Below are 16520 nucleotides of genomic sequence, written 5' to 3' on the forward strand. Positions count from 1 at the left end.
TATAGACACAGACATACAGGCACACACAGACACAAACATCCATTCCCCCCCCTCATGCTCTCATATGCACCTCACACTCAACCGACGTGGAGACAGACACAAGGAGACGCTGTACACACGATCACACTCCCCAAGCATACTCTACGAACCGGGTCTAGGTACCCTTGCCCCTGGAGGGGGGAACTGCACCCAGACCCAGGTGGTGTTACCCTTTTCCCTGCGGTGGGGAGAGGCAGACCGCCCCGACTCCGCAGCAGCAGGGAGGCCCCACACCCCAGACCGCAGTCGGACGGCCAACTCCTCCTAGCCCCCCTGCTCCAGCAGGCCGCAGGGAACGGGGGTGAGAGAAGACTCCAAACCTCCCTCCACCCACTCATTGTAGTGTTGATGCATGTGTGTTCTAAGGTGCATTTAAAACCCAGGAGGGCATGGAGCTACCTGCCAGAGAGCAGCAGGTAAGCGCATAGTCCCTCCTGCTAGCCCTCAATGTCTACGTGTATTTAAAATTGAGAGGTGGGCAACGATGCCAGGGGTGAGGTGTACACCCTGATGGTAACTTGGACTCCGCGTATCGTGCCCACCCCCAAGATCCTATATGTATGTGTAATGAGGGTGTGAGTAATGTGAATGTCTAAGTTGTGGGATAAAATTGAGGCAGAGGCAGCCAGAAGGGGACAGAGGGGGGGAGTAGCCTCCCCTGCACCCTGGTGACATACCCCTACTCCAAGGCCCTGCATGTGTGGGTGGTTGTGGTGGAGCGGGAAGAGGGAGGCAGCTGGAGATGGGGAGGGAAGGAAGGGAGGGGCAGGTGACCCCTCCCTGGGGCCAGCTCCCCCGCTGACCCCAGTAGGCACCCCCATACTCCGCGACCCGCCAGGGAAAGGGGGCCCAGGCCCATCCAGACCGGGGCCCAGCGCAGCAGCGCCCCCCGGCCCCACAGAGCCCGGGAAAGTCCACCCAACCCCACCACAGAGAAAACTGCACACACATTATAACTGTGCTGTCATGTGCAGCTATTAAAAATAAAAGTAGAAACTAATCAATATCCTTCACTCTAAATTGTTTTTTAAATCCCAATAAATGGGTTACAGTATCTACATGAACCCCGTTGTCAAGGAAGCCTCTCACTTACAGCCATACCAGCCTGTTCTCATCTGATCTCTGAAGCTAAGCAGGGGCGGTCCTGCATAGTCGCGTCACCTTCACCTTGCTCCATGTTAGAAACTCCATGATATCGTGTTCCCTGCTCAGGGTAGCACACTGATGCGCATTTATTCAGTATTCTTCGGGGCCGCAGTCGGCAGCCAATAAGAGTTAAAACTCGTTGCACAAGAGTGTCAGGTTGACACTGTGCCCGCTGCACGCTACAAGGTTAACAAGTTCCTCACTACTGAGCCCAGACGGACTAGCCGTAGACATTTCCTACATTTACAGAATAAATAAGTTTGTGTATTTCCTAAATATTTCTTTCCTATTGTTCTTTTGTTTTGTTTTGCACAAAAGCGAAATGCAATGAGGAGCGTTGTCATGAAGCTTTTCCTCAAGCTGCCTCCACTGAGTGAGCAGCGGGGCCCTCTGCAGTTTGTGTGTGGAAGTGCAAAAGCTTACAGCACCTGGTATTCCCAGGCTGTCTCCCATCCAAGTACTGACCAGGCCCGACCCTGCTTAGCTTCCGAGATCAAACGAGATCGGGCGTGTTCAGGGTGGTATGGCCGTAAGCGAAAGGTCAGCTCAGAAATGGCGTTTTTATACATGCTGTAATGACACATACACGCTTACGTTTTTGTTTTCTATATTTAAGTTAAAATGTCCAAACGACAAAAATGTTGGACTTCCAAATCGACCCAACACACTGTGTGCTCTCTGTCACTTTAACACTGTGCTGTAATCAACGAACATGTCTTCTTATCGTGATGTTACTGCGGGAAAAGCATTTTTGGAGCTCAATTTGAAGCTGCAGTTAATAACGAAGGTTTGCATGTTGTCGCTGTAACATATGAAGTTTAGCACAATAATATATATCAAACTGTGTGACATTTGCCACCAATAAAAGGTCTTTTTCACATCTCATCAATCGCTTACGGCCATACAACCCTGAACACACCCGATCTCGTCTGATCTCGGAAGCTAAGCAGGGTCGGGCCTGGTCAGTACTTGGATGGGAGACTGCCTCGGAATACCAGGTGCTGTAAGCTTTTGCACTTCCACACACAAACTGCAGAGGGCACTTCTGCTTGTGCTTAGAGGCATGAGAAGTTAACATTTATGGGTGATAAAATCCTTTTTCTATATTTTTAACATGAGAATATCAGTTTTCCATCTTGTGTTCCAGAGTAATCGGACAAAAGACAAACGTAGAACAAGGAAAAAAGAGGCCAAGTGTCTCACCTATAAAACAAAATTACTGTTTTCTGAATAGTCTCACACAGATAAACATTTGCAGGGAATACCTTTTCCTTCAAAACAAACGTCACAGACTGTGTTTTTCTTTACTGATTGTATTTGAGTAGAAACTCAGATTAAAATGGCATCAGTGCTCATAAAATGATTTAACTGTAAAAGTAGGTGTAGTGGATCACTTTGCATAGATCTAGATAAAAGTGCTGTAAGCAAAGACTACAGTGGTCATTGAGCAGCTGTTCCTATAATGTGAATCTGGGATAAAGGCACAGATTATTTGTTTGCCTTTGTTTCCTGGTTCTTTCTTTCTTATCCAAATGGAAAAAGAGAGCATAAAAGTACTGTTTACAAGCAGCTTATCTATCTCATTGTGCCCACTATCATAAAATCTTGGTTGACTGAGCACTGAGCCATCTACCACTCGAAATTGAACCTGTGTGGGACAACAACAAAGTCCAGTATACTAAGTTTCAGTAATGTGCAGTTTTTTCTGTGGAAGATGTAAATCTAAATAGATGTCCTATTGTATGCATAATATACCACTGAACTTTATAAAACAACTTCTAAAAGCAAATTTCGATTTATTTTAGATTTTCTCAAATCCAAACAGTGCTAAAAGCATGCACACAGTCAAATATTTTTCATACGAGGTGCTGAAGGTTCTGCAATGTTCTGTCAGTGCGCCCCAGGGCAGCTGTGGCTACAATGTAGCTGCCATTACCAGTGTGTGAATGTGTGTGTGAATGTGTGAATGACTGAATGTAGTGTAAAGCTCTTTGGGGTCCTTGGGGACTAAGTAAAGCGCTGCACAAATACAGGCCATTTACTGTGCGTGTGTTTATGCTCAAGTGTATGAATAAATTAGTCAGTTTTAAACAGTTGCAATTTAAACAGTAGAAGAGTGGCACTATATTTATATATTTATAAAGAATTTCAAACAACAATTAATTGATGCTCAAAGCAGGTTTATTTAATTAATATCCAGATTTCCAATTAGTTCCCAATTCATTCAGCAGCAAATCACATCACCAGTCACTTCAAGGCTGTATGTATTATTGTAAGGTAGACCCTACAATAATACATACAGAGAACCCAACAATCATATGACCCCCTATGAGCAAGCACTTTGGCGACAGTGGGAAGGAAAAACTCCCTTTTTACAGGAAGAAACCTCGGCAGAACCAGGCTCAGGTCGGGGCGGCCATCTGCTGCGACCGGTTGGGGTGAGAGAAGGAAGACGTTTGTTGTAGGTCTGATTGAAGGACTGATGTGATGGTAAGTTGTCTGCTGCTCCGCTTTGAATATTGAGAGATTAGTTGATGGATTTCAAGCCAAATTGTGCCCAAGTTTAAGACCATATTCATTGGTTGTTTTTGTTGATGTTATTGTTTTGGGCTTTTTTTCCACAAGAATTTCTAGCTCGCCTAGAATTCTGGCCACCCAAACGATGATTGCTGCTGAGAGAGCACAAGGTTTTGTCCCCCTGTGTTATTCATATCAGTGCAGGGGGTTCTCCTTGAGAGGCCAGGGTCGAAAAAGGGATGCTTCAGAACCTCCGAGGGTGTTATGCGCTGATTTGCATCCAAGGCCAACATTTCTTTGATTAGCCTTACAAATAATGTTTGGCCATTTTCCGGTCCTCGCCTAACCTTCAGCAGTTGTTCGAGGTCATCGAGACACTTAAGTTTTATATATCGAGTTTCCTTGGATCGATAATCTGTCTCGTATTGAAATTGTTCTTGGGTCTTAAATGTCCAGCGCTGTTTGTTGTAGTTATCCTCGATGAAATAGCTGTCAGTGTACAAGCCAGACTCTAGAAGATGATCTGGTAGCTGACCCTGGGTTTCAATTATGAATTTCAAAACATCATAATCGTCTTCCCCAGGATAGAGAGGCACCCCTGTAGCAAGCTCCACAGCTACCAGCCCCAGAGACCACATGTCGATTGCTTCGTCGTATGGAATGCCAAGCATAACCTCAGGTGCACAATAACCAATTGTCCCCACACGGTCACCAGGAATCACTGCAGAAGCAGGACATGCGAGGCCAAAGTCTATGAGTTTGACTTTGACGGGAGACTCACTGCGGTTCACAACCATGATGTTTCCAGGTTTGAGGTCAGCATGCACTATTCCCACAGAACCCAGGTGGAATAGAGCATTTGCGAGCTGATGCAAAATTGGCCTGAGTTCTCTCATTGGGAGACCTCGGTTATTCCGGTCCCCAATGTAGTCCCACAGGCTTTGTTCGAGGAGTTCGAAATTCAAGCAAATGCGCTCTCCATCGAGGAAATAGCCGTTCCATTCGACAATGTTGCACCTGTCTGGATCCAAGCGTCGTAGCTGCTCCAGGATGAAAATTTCCAGTTTTGCCTGGAGCAGAATTTCAGGGTCGCTCTTGTTGACTTTAATAGCAACCGTTTTGTTGTTTTTTGTATCGCGACATCTGGTTACCAAACCAAAGCCTCCTTCTCCAAGGAAGGCCTCTACCATGTGGTGATCTCCCAAAATGGTCCCTTTAGATATTCCAAGCTCATCTGAGCCGAAGGATGGGTTGGCTGACATGGTGTAATGTGTCTGTTTGCGCTGTGGATTGGTGAGAAAGAAAACTGAACTTGTTTTGGTTTCTCTCGTAAATTGCTCTCAAAACTTCTCGAAAGGGTTTCAGTTGCTGCAGGTCAACGTCCGTTAAGCATAAAGTAACAGGTGAGCGCTCCTATTTATGGGTTTTGGGATCAAAGCAAAGTTATGACGTCAGAAAGGATCAAAGCAAAGTTACCACGTCACAATGTGATTCTAATATGTGCGCATGCGCACATATGAGAAGCGATCGAAGCGATTCTAATATGTGCACATGCGCACACACGTGCTTGCTTGTGTAATATTGTTCACACTAAACTTGACCCTAATCAATTTAATATCAGTCAATCAAAGAAAATGTTAGTTTTGGAAAATTTTAAAATGACATAACTGACAGTTAAAACCTTTTTTGTTCATGTATTTGTATTTGTATTGTCTTCGGGGTTTTTTTGCATACCATGTCAAGCTTTTCTGTATATAGTCATGTCGTAGATTTCGGAGCAAACAAGAAATTGAATTGGATTTTAATATTGCAGTGCTTGGATTTCGGATTTGGTGCTTAAAACTTCTTGAAACTGTAACCGTATTTCATTCACCACAAATAACTATCTGATTGAATAGTTTTCTTATCAGATAGAGAAATAAAACGAGTCGCAAAGTCTAAAAGCAACATTTCTCTGCCTGGGCTGTAACTCTGCACGTTAGTCTGTTTCAGTGTGTGACCCCTCACCCCCTCCCTGATCAGTCGGGGGTGAGTGCGCTAATGTGCCTGGAGGCCGTTTTAATGAGTGTTTGCTGGAAAACGAAAAATACAAGAAGGATTTGTACGTTTTCACAACGGGGGAGTTTGCGTAAGTACTAGTAAATAATTTTCTCGAGTGTGTACGTTACACATGTTATTTGTTTAAAATTGGTATTATTATTTTGCTAGCTAGCAAACTCGCGGGATAAAGGATTGAAGTGCACTCAGTGCGATACAATACGGTGGCGCTATTCTAACAGTTAGTTATTGCAGGGTAACTTGTAGAATATGCTGTGAATTGAACCAAGATTACACAGCAGTAGCAGTAATACGAGTTACTTCCCTCAAGTGAAAGCGTTAAACGTTAGCCCGATGCTTAACTAGCCAACGTCAGGCTTTCTGATTGAAGGCTAAAAGCGACGTTGTCACCAAGTAAACAGAATATTGATGATATTTTTGTGTATCGCTGCAGCCTTTTCAAGTATTAACCTGGTGTCTTTGGGAACAGCTTAGGGGGAAATGACGGTAATATGACTGAACCATATGGGAACAAAGAATAGGCACTTTTTTGTGCTACCGAAGTTTCCTCGCTTTCATTCAAAATCTGTTTCTCATTAAACAATTGAAACATAATGGCTTCAAGCTGACATTGAGGCCTGTGGGGCACTATCAGCCACTGAGACAGTAGACAAGTGACTATTTCACACTTTAAGGCTGCCTGTTTATTTAAGGGAGATGAACAGTACATTATAACTGTACATAATAATATCAATGATGATAGATTAAATAAATGGGTTTTTGAAAGACGCTTGTGCATTTTTAAAGTCTAAAGTGTTGAATTGATCTGAGTATGTCATCTGTTCAAAGCCTCTCCCAGTCAGTGCTGTTCTCTATGCCTGTCTTACTCTACATGATGTTATTAGCACAAACACTTTAAAGGTGATAATTAGGTCTACAACAATAACACAGACTGCAATGTAGTTAAGCGTCTTACAGTTAGTTTTGAATGAATGAACTTAAAAAACAACACAAGCAAAGATCTGTCTCCTCCTGTTTTTTGTGTCACATAAGAAAGAAGCATCAATATCTGATGAGAAGACTTATTAATTTGGCCTTTCACGTGGTCTTACTCAGGTAATGCGAAGTGAAATATGCATCCTTTTTATGGTAATGTGCTGGAAAATGTTGAAAATGGACATTAAACGTGCTCACAAAGTGCTTGAATTTGACCCTGAAAGGTGTATGAAGCCAGAAAAAGTCACACTTGGAGTAAAAACCTCTCATAGCAAGTTAATCATATTCAATTGATTTGATGCTTTCAGCACAAAATTTAGCCACACAGTCAGGACAGCGTCTGATTTACCTTCATCGGTAAACGTGTTTATGCAGTACATAGTAACAGTGTGGCTGAGTCCTCTGCTTCAAATCAGTTCCAGTACATTTGGAGATGTAAGTCTTAACCTTTCACATGCATCGGGAAGGAAAAAACATTTAATCTTCACAGTACTGCCGAAGTGCAGCGATACATTGTGAAGTGCACATTTCCATTTCTCATACAGTACCGAGCAAAAGTCTTGAACCACCCCCTTATTTTTTCGTGTTTTGCCAGGTCAGTCTGTGTTAACGGTGTTATTAACTGCATTCTTCAACTAAAGAAGTGAGAACAAATGATGTGGGCTTTTGTTTTTTTGCAATAGGCTGCAAGTGAATGTGTACAGATACAATTTAAAATTGGTTCTTTGTTAAGTTTTCTGGTCCTTTCCATGACTTAGGTGTCTGTTTATGTTTGAATGTTTCAGAGATTAGTGTGAAGGGTCTTAACAGACAAAAAGTGGTCAAATACAAGCCCTGGATTAAAAATCAGAAACACTTTAAAAAGCCTGGAGAGCTATTCCTTAATACCACTTTAAAGATTACAGGGAAGTCCGGATCCCTGGAAGCAAATGAGGGATGGCTCAAGACTTTTGCACAGTGCTGTACATGTCATGTTCCCTGTTTTATAGCTCAGCTCAAACTGACACGTTCTCACTAACTGCTTCTCATTTTCTCCACAGTGAACTTTGACCACTTCCAGATACTGCGGGCCATCGGGAAAGGAAGCTTTGGAAAGGTAATGCAGCCTCCATTTTTCACGCCACTTGTATATTGTTTGCCCTTAATTACCCACCACGGTCGTCATCTCTAAAGAATCAGTGCAAGCGAAGCGAAATGTGCTGGGATTACACTTCAGTTCTCGTGTGCTGCTGTTATTTAATAACAGTTATAAATGCAGCTTATGTAATTATTTCTATAAAGTCAGTTAGAGGAGAGCCGATTTCTATTTCATCTCACTCAGTCTAGGTGGGAATTTTGACCCCACGTCTCAATTTAATTACACAGCACATTGAACGTCTGGATGAGACTTCAGTAATGAATTCAGGACTGTGTGTGTGTGTGTGTGAGATACACAATTGGGGCTGCAGAGATTGGAATAGTTTACCTTCATTTTAAATATCACTGCCCTGTGCACATTGTCGGCTTTAAAATTCAAACTTAAAGAGTTTGTAAGTAAACTGGCTGAGATGAGACAGACGATGCACCGGGTCCTCGTCTGAGTGCTGGCTTTCAGTTGTGCTGTCTCTGTTGCCCAGCCATGCACACACAGACACTGTGCTACACTTACACAGTGAGACAGATGCTCACAGAGACGTCCAGATACATTTTGTCCTTGCTGGAGGTCATCTTGTGTTTTTTGGCCCACTGTGGCCTCACACCGAGCTCCTGCTGTTTTTTGAACAATTTAACAGCACCAGTCTTTAGCTTCCTGTTGAACACACAGTGGGGGGTGCAGGAGATAATAAATCAAGTTTGATTATCCTAATTTATAGCTGTCTTTATGTTAAGGATTAAAATAAAATTCACAAGAGGAAGGTGTTGGTGTGTGTGGTTGGGAAGAGAAGGGCGAAGCTAGAATGAAGCACAAACAGAGGGAGGTGTTTGCCTCTCGCTGTAGCGCTGTGAAACACGATCTGTAGATTGCAGCTTGTGTAGGTGCTCCAAGAAAATGGGTTCATTGGCATGCAGCACTGTAGATGTGCACGTATGCACTCGCGAAAGAGAGAGGATGCTTGTGTTGCTGAGCTCGTTCTTGCACAGCGGGGAGATGTGAGGTAGGTTGGGGCTACCTCATAACTCCCCGCTGTGAGGCTGCCAGATGGGAAGAAGAGGAAACCGCCTCGTTGTCCTGAAACGCTCGTTTTCCTCTGCTCACTTTTCATCTTTACAATCTCAGCACTTGGGTGTGTATCTTCTTGCAGTGGGCCTCTGTTTCATTCTTATTCATAAGCTCCTCTTTGTGTTATTTAGTTTGTACCTGAAAAGTCTAATTTATGCCTGAGTACACAAGTACAAATAAAAGGAGTACCACGTACTTTAATGGGTCAGCTTGGGTCCAGACCTGAATTAGAGATAATGTTGGGCTGTTTTAGGTCTGAGCCACTAACCTGACGAAAACGCAACACAACTGCTGGTAAGTGCGTGTTGTTTAAAACAGATAGTTGGAGAGGCAGGTCAGTGCTTTTAAAGGTTTATCAGGTGTCAAATCATTTTATAGATGGGAAATGTAGGACTGTGCAAAAGTTTGAGCCACACCTTAATTCTAACATATAACTTGCTGGGTAATGGGAAACGGGTGCAACAGTTTAAATTTGAAAAGTTTACATGAAAATACAATATAAAAGGCAAAAACAGAGTTGATATAATGAGGTAATGAGCTTGAGCATCTTTATCTTCAGCACGCCCTGAACTCTCTTAGGCACATTTCTTTGGAATTCCTTTAAGTAGTCTTCAGGAATAGTTCTCCGAGCTTCTTTAAGGACATTCAGAGCTCTTCTTTCGATATCAGCTGCCGTTTTGTTCCATTCTCTGCCGAGATGATCCCACACGGCTCAGGTCAGTCCATGAATGATGGTGTTTCGATGTGTTTAGTAAGCTGCTGCCGATCAGACGCTTTCCAGATGGTATTGCATGGTGCATCAAAGTCTGGTGGTACTTTTCATAATTCCATCAATTTTGACGAAATCCCCAACACCCTGGCTGAAATGCAGACCCAAACTATGGCAGAGCTGTACAGTAGTTTACAGGTGGTTGTAGACATATTATCACAATTTGAACCAGAACTGTCAAATTTTGGTTCATCACTCCATCAGACCTGCTGCTACTGATTTTCAGTCCAGTTCTTGTGTAATTTGGCATCCCTCAGCCTTTTCTCCCTGTTCCCTTCCTTAATAATGGCTTCTTGACAGCCACCCTTCACTGACACCATGAGATGAGGCTTTGGTGAACACTAGATGGATCAACTGAAGGACCAAGTGCATCTTTCAGGTCCTGTGTCAGGTGTTTGCTGAATTTTTTTGACATGACTTTCAGGTACTGTTCCTCCTCTGTAGATAGATTTTTCAGCTTGTCCCCTTTTTTTCTGTCTTCTACTTTCCCAATCCAAAGAAATTAAATAGTGTGTTTCTGTGACAGGTTGCTAGTAACAAAGTCCCTAAAGATAAAATTTAAAATTGGTTCTTTGCTAAGTTGTGTGTTTTGTATTGTATTTGACAACTCGGGTTTGTCCCCTTGAGTTAGGTTAAGTGGTTTAACCCCCCCAAAAAACAAAAATATCGCTCTGAAAGCGATCAGGTACAAGGACTGGACTGAAAATGGGTGAAAAAGCAGTTAATGTCCAAAGAAAAACTTTAAATGACCTTTAGAAAGTCTAAAGAAAGGAAGAAAAAGAACATCTGGCTCAGTACAGGCAAAATATAAAGAACTGAGGAGAGGCTCAAGACTTATTCGCAGATAATCAATCAAATTAATCAAGCGTCATCTGGAAGCATCCTCCTGGCTGTAAGAGCGTCTCGTTTTTGTCTCATTAACTGTCTGGTGGCGCTCACAGTAGTCTGCTGTGACCGGGACCTCGAGGACTAATGTTACAGGGAAATCATTAGGAAAGTGCTTTGGACTGAGCTTTACTGAAATCTCAGTTTCCCCCCTGTCGGAGAGCTCCACCACCTCCACCCCTCCTCCTCCTATTCCTTCTTTTTAAACGTCAGTGCAGGTACCGTCTCCCTCCCTCCCATCCCTGTATTTTTGTTACATAGAACTTAGTGGCTGTGCTCACTGTTCAATTCAAGTTGGTTTAAGAGAGATGGTAGTTTAAAAAACACAAACAAGCTGTTTTGGTAAAGCAATATATATGATTATTAAAGATAAAATATAGTGTTAATTTGTTTGAGTTCCTTCCCTCTCTCTTTACTTCTCACTCTGTTTTGAAGCATCTGCCTTCCATCAGATGGGGGAGACTGTATTGGCAGCTGCTTTCCAGGAGGATGTAGCTCATCTGTATCACGAAGCCTGTTGGGCCATATACGTCCTAAGAGTAAGAGTAATTTCCTGCTCTCTCTTTTCCTCTCTAACTTTTCCCTGTGTGCATTAGGGCTGCCACAAACGATTATTTTGATAGTCGACTAGTCACCGATTATTTTTGCGATTAGTCGACTAATCAGATTAGGGCTGCACGATTAATCGTTAGAAAATCGCGATCTCGATTCGTACTTATGTGCGATCTCATTTCCAAATGACGATTTAAAAAAAAAAAAGAAAAAAAAAAGACGACGACGATTGTACCGCATTTTGATCCGGGACGTACTCTGCATGAAACCAAGCGCTCACTCTTCCTGCTCAACAAATGACAAGGGCGGAGCCTTATACCACGTGATACAGAAGCTGTGCCGTGTGATGCTAATATTAGCAGGGAAAAAACAACGGAGAGCACGTCAGGGATGACGAGAAAGTGACAGGAGAAAATCCGTCCCGGTCAACCACCCAAACATCAATAACGGGAACCTTATACAGCGCTTCCCTATACCCGTCGAACTCCCGCAGGCACAAAGAAATTACGGAGGCTATCACTTATCACCTGACCAAAGATATGGCTCCCATCAACACTGTGCAAAACGAGGGATTTAGGAAAATGATCAACACCCTAGACAAACGCTACACAGTGCCGTCCCGCAACTATTTTTCTATTGTTGCACTACCTGCTCTATACACGCAGTGTCGAGCAACGGTGGAGACGGAATTTCAAGCAGTACAACATTTTGCGGCAACAATAAAACGTGAGACATTTGTTGTTTTTATGTTTATTTATTGTTTTTATGTTCAGTCTCAACTGTTACGAAGTTGATGTGCAGTTAATAAGCGCAATAAATATTTATACTGGAAAAGAAAATCGTTGCCCCTGGTGAGAGGCGGCGGGCTGGGGTGGGTATTCTAATATCCCCTCGGCTTGCTGCCGGTACGTTGGGGTTTTTCCCGGTGGACGAGAGGGTTTGTTCCCTGCGCCTTAGAGTCGGGGAACGGGTCCTGACTGTCATCTGCGCTTATGCGCCGAGTGGCAGTTCAGAGTACCCAGCCTTCTTAGAGTCCCTGGGGGGGGGTGCTGGAAGGTGCTCCACCTGGAGACTCTATTGTCCTGCTGGGAGACTTCAATGCTCACGTGGGTAACGACAGCGAGACCTGGAGGGGCGTGATTGGGAGGAACGGCCTCCCTGATCTGAACCCGAGCGGTGCTTTGTTATTGGACTTCTGTGCTAATCACAGTTTGGCCATAACGAACACCCTGTTCGAACATAAGAGTGTCCATAAGTGCACGTGGCACCAGGACGCTCTAGGCCGTAGGTCGATGATCGATTTTGTAATCGTATCACCAGACCTGCGACCACATGTTCTGGACACTCGGGTAAAGAGAGGGGCTGAGCTGTCAACTGATCACCACCTGGTGGTGAGTTGGATCAGGTGGCGGGGGAGGACGCTGGACAGACCTGGTGCACCTAAATGCGTAGTGAGGGTGTGCTGGGAACGTCTAGCAGAGGCCCCAGTCTGCGAGATCTTCAACGCACACCTCCGGCAGAGCTTCAACAGCATTCCGAGGGAGACTGGGGACATTGAGTCCGAATGGACCATGTTCAGCGTCTCCATTGCCGAAGCTGCTGCATTGAGCTGCGGCCGCAAGGTGGTTGGTGCCTGCCGTGGTGGTAATCCCCGAACCAAATGGTGGACACCAGAGATGAAGGGAGCCACCAGGCTGAAGGAGGAGTCCGATCGGGCTTGGTTAGCCTGTGGGTCTCCGGAGGCAGCCGACAGGTATCGACAGGCCAAGCGGCCAAAACTCGGGTGTGGGAGGAGTTCGGAGAGGCCATGGAAAAAGACTTTCGGACTGCCTCGAAGAGATTCTGGCAAACCGTCAGGCGTCTCAGGAGGGGAAAGCGGTGCTCTACCTGCACTGTGTATAGTGCTGGCGGAGCGCTGCTGACGTCGACTGAGAAAATTGTCAGGCGGTGGAAGGAATACTTCGAGGACCTCCTTAATCCCACTGACACGTCTTCCGAGGAGGAAGTAGAGTCTGGGGATGAGGGGAATGACCCGCCAATTTCCGGGGGCGAGGTCACTGAGGCAGTTAAACAACTCCTTGGTGGCAGAGCCCCTGGTGTTGACGAGGTCCGCCCCGAGTTCCTGAAGGCTCTGGACGTTGTAGGGCTGTCCTGGTTGACACCCCTCTGCAATGTTGCGTGGAGATCAGGGGCAGTACCTGTGGACTGGCAGACCGGGGTGGTGGTCCCCATCTTTAAGAAGGGGGACCGGAGAGTGTGTTCCAACTACAGGGGGATCACACTCCTCAGCCTCCCTGGGAAAGTCTATGCCAGGGTGCTGGAAAGGAGAGTTCGTCCGCTAGTCGAACCTCGGATACAGGAGGAACAATGCGGTTTTCGTCCTGGTCGCGGAACACTGGACCAGCTCTTCATCCTCTCGATAATACTTGAGGGTGCATGGGAGTTTGCCCAACCAGTCTACATGTGTTTTGTGGACTTGGAGAAGGCATTCGACCGTGTCCCTTGGGGTGTCCTGTGGGAGGTGTTGCGGGAGTATGGGGTGTCTGGCCCATTGCTACGGGCCATTCGATCCCTATCCAACCGTTGCAAGAGCTTGGTTCGCATTGCCGGCAATAAGTCGGACTCGTTCCCGGTGGGTGATGGGCTCCGCCAGGGCTGCCCTTTGTCTCCGATTCTGTTCATAATTTTTATGGACAGGATTTCTAGGCGCAGCCAAGTGGCGGAGGGCTTTCGCTTTGGTGGCCTCAGAATCTCATCTCTTATTTTTGCGGATGATGTGGTTCTGTTGGCTTCATCGGGTGAGGGCCTCCAGCTCGCACTGGAACGGTTCGCAGCCGAGTGTGAAGCAGCGGGAATGAGGATCAGCACCTCCAAATCTGAGGCCATGGTTCTCAGCCGGAAAAGGGTGGAGTGCCCACTCCGGGTCGGGGATGAGTTCCTGCCCCAAGTGGAGGAGTTCAAGTATCTCGGGGTCTTGTTCACGAGTGATGGGAGAAGGGAGCCGGAGATCGACAGACGGATTGGGGCTGCAGCTGCAGTAATGCGGACGCTGCACCGGTCCGTCGTGGTGAAGAGGGAGCTGAGTGTAAAAGCGAAGCTCTCAATTTACCGGTCGATCTACGTCCCTACCCTCACCTATGGCCAGGAGCTGTGGGTAGTGACCGAAAGAACGAGATCGCGGATACAAGCGGCAGAAATGAGCTTCCTCCGAAGGGTGGCTGGCCTCTCCCTTAGAGATAGGGTGAGAAGTTCGGCCATCCGGGAGGGGCTCAGAGTAGAGCAGCTGCTGCTCCACATCGAAAGGAGCCAGCTGAGGTGGTTCGGGTATCTGAAAAGGATGCCCCCTGGGCGCCTCCTGGGTGGGGTGTTCCAGGCATGTCCCACCGGGAGGAGGCCCCGGGGCAGACCCAGGACACGCTGGAGAGATTATATCTCTCGGCTGGCCTGGGAACGCCTTGGTATTCCCCCGGATAAGCTGGAGGAGGTGGCTGGGGAGAGGGAGGTCTGGGCCTCTTTGCTTAGGCTGCTGCCCCCGCGACCCGGCCTCGGATAAAGCGGATGAAGATGGATGGATGGATGGATGGAAGAAAATCGTGAGAGAATCGTGATCTCAATTCTAAGCCAAAAAATCGTGATTCTCATTTTATGCAAAATCGTGCAGCCCTAAATCAGATCATCATCCATTGTACTTAAAACGTACAGCTTATTGCACCAGCAGCATCTGCTCTTATATAACTATCATTAGCTTACAGCTTTAAGTGTTTCAGGTATGTGCTAACTAAAAATAAAGACAAGATGATAGTTTATTAAATTTTAATGAAATTTGCAGATTGTTTCGGTAAAGTTTAATAAACTCAGCCGTCTGCTCCTTGCTATCTAAAATATAACAGGACACCGGAGTATATTCTCCAGCATCTCACACTTCTGATAATCAGTTGTCTGCTTGACGTTTACTCAGCTGTGTAAAAACTATAACTTTAATCTTAGCCAAACCGATTTGCTCAGGAACAAATAAAATACTAAAAAAAGCCAAACAATAACATTTTTAAGTTATCGAAGTGACTTATATCATGTTTAACCTGAGTAGCGAAAGACGGCGGTGGGTTTGAAAACGATTTGCCGGGAGTCCGGTGTTCTCACCGGCTCTAATGAGCCTTGCTCCCGGCTAGCTATCGAGCTAGTGACTAACAGACGTCTCTGAAAACGTCGGAGCGCTTTTGAAATATGTGGTGTCTTGATAAACTGAGCAGATATTTGAGGTTTACACAGCTACACTCTCGCCTGAAAACATGTTAAACGTTTATTTTGTGACCCAGAAAGAATAATAAGAGTAATATTAAAACTAACTAGCTGCCGCCATTGTTGGAAACTGAGCTGGGCTGCGCTATGAATTCTGGGACACAGCTTCTTCTTCTTCGGGGTTTAACGGCAGCTGGCATCCTTGTACATGCAGTGCTGCCATCTTCTGTTTCAGTCCGTTATTACACTCTTAAATCCTACTACTTATTCCTGCGTCTTTTGTGATCTTACAAAGCTTCAAACGACGATTTTGATAGTCGACGTAATCGTGACTAGTCGACTAATCGTGGCAGCCCTAGTGTGCATCAGACTTTCGCCCCCCTCTTCTTTGTCACTCCAATGTTCTCAGCTCAGGCTGTATAGGAAGCTGGCATTTCTCTTGCCGGGCTTATTAAAGCCTGTGCTTCAGAGCTCTGGAGGGGGGCTAACACTCGAGGGGGACATGACAGTCATTGGCAGCGACAGCAGTTTAGTGACAGCTTCCTAATGTCAACAGTCACATGGACAGGTAAACATCTAAACGGATAGAAGAGAGGTGGATGGAGAGAGACAGGGAAGGTCAGAAGTTGTGGATGAACTCAGCGTGCGGTTCCTGCGTCTTCTTTCCCTGCGCCGTACAGCTGCTTCAGTGGGATTAAATCCTCATTAGGATGGAAATGGGAAGGCAGACTAACAGAGACGGCTGCTGGAAATGAGTGGGAGTAAAAACGAGATGGAGATGAGGGAGTAGATGATCAAACCTTCAACGTTTTCAACTTTTTTTTCCTTTTTTTTAACATCCGTTGGGCTCCCAGACGGCCAATCAATCCTTCTGTCTGTAAAGACTGACAGTAGCTGCTTTTTACTTCTCATCCCTCCCTTCTTTGCACCTTTCAAAACCAACTCTCGTCTTTACTGCAGGGCTCTAGACTAACTTTTTACCATGGGCGTACCGGTACGCCTAACTTTACAAAGTTAGGCGCACACAAATTTTATAATAATTTATATAATATAATGTGTTTTTCTGGATACACTGTGCTTTTTCAGCATTCAAAGATTGATGACACCGTGTCAGAGCACTGGCTATGAATTTCAGAAGGA

The 16520-nt window shown here is 45.4% G+C and overlaps 2 non-coding genes across 2 annotated transcripts; one reads left to right on the plus strand and one right to left on the minus strand.

Annotated features, from left to right (window-relative positions):
• Positions 1 to 1601: 1601 nt before the first annotated feature.
• Positions 1602 to 1720, minus strand: LOC146634556 (5S ribosomal RNA). Its single transcript, XR_014905737.1, has one exon. It is a non-coding gene; the product is annotated as a 5S ribosomal RNA (ribosomal RNA).
• Positions 1721 to 2076: 356 nt separating this feature from the next.
• On the plus strand, positions 2077 to 2195 carry LOC146634557 (5S ribosomal RNA). The gene has a single exon (XR_014905502.1). It is a non-coding gene; the product is annotated as a 5S ribosomal RNA (ribosomal RNA).
• Positions 2196 to 16520: the final 14325 nt, after the last annotated feature.

Source organism: Diplotaxodon limnothrissa, linkage group LG3 (genome assembly GCF_057381915.1).
Source record: "Diplotaxodon limnothrissa isolate DT_005_m linkage group LG3, D_limnothrissa_male_GT1.1, whole genome shotgun sequence".
Lineage (NCBI taxonomy): Eukaryota > Metazoa > Chordata > Actinopteri > Cichliformes > Cichlidae > Diplotaxodon > Diplotaxodon limnothrissa.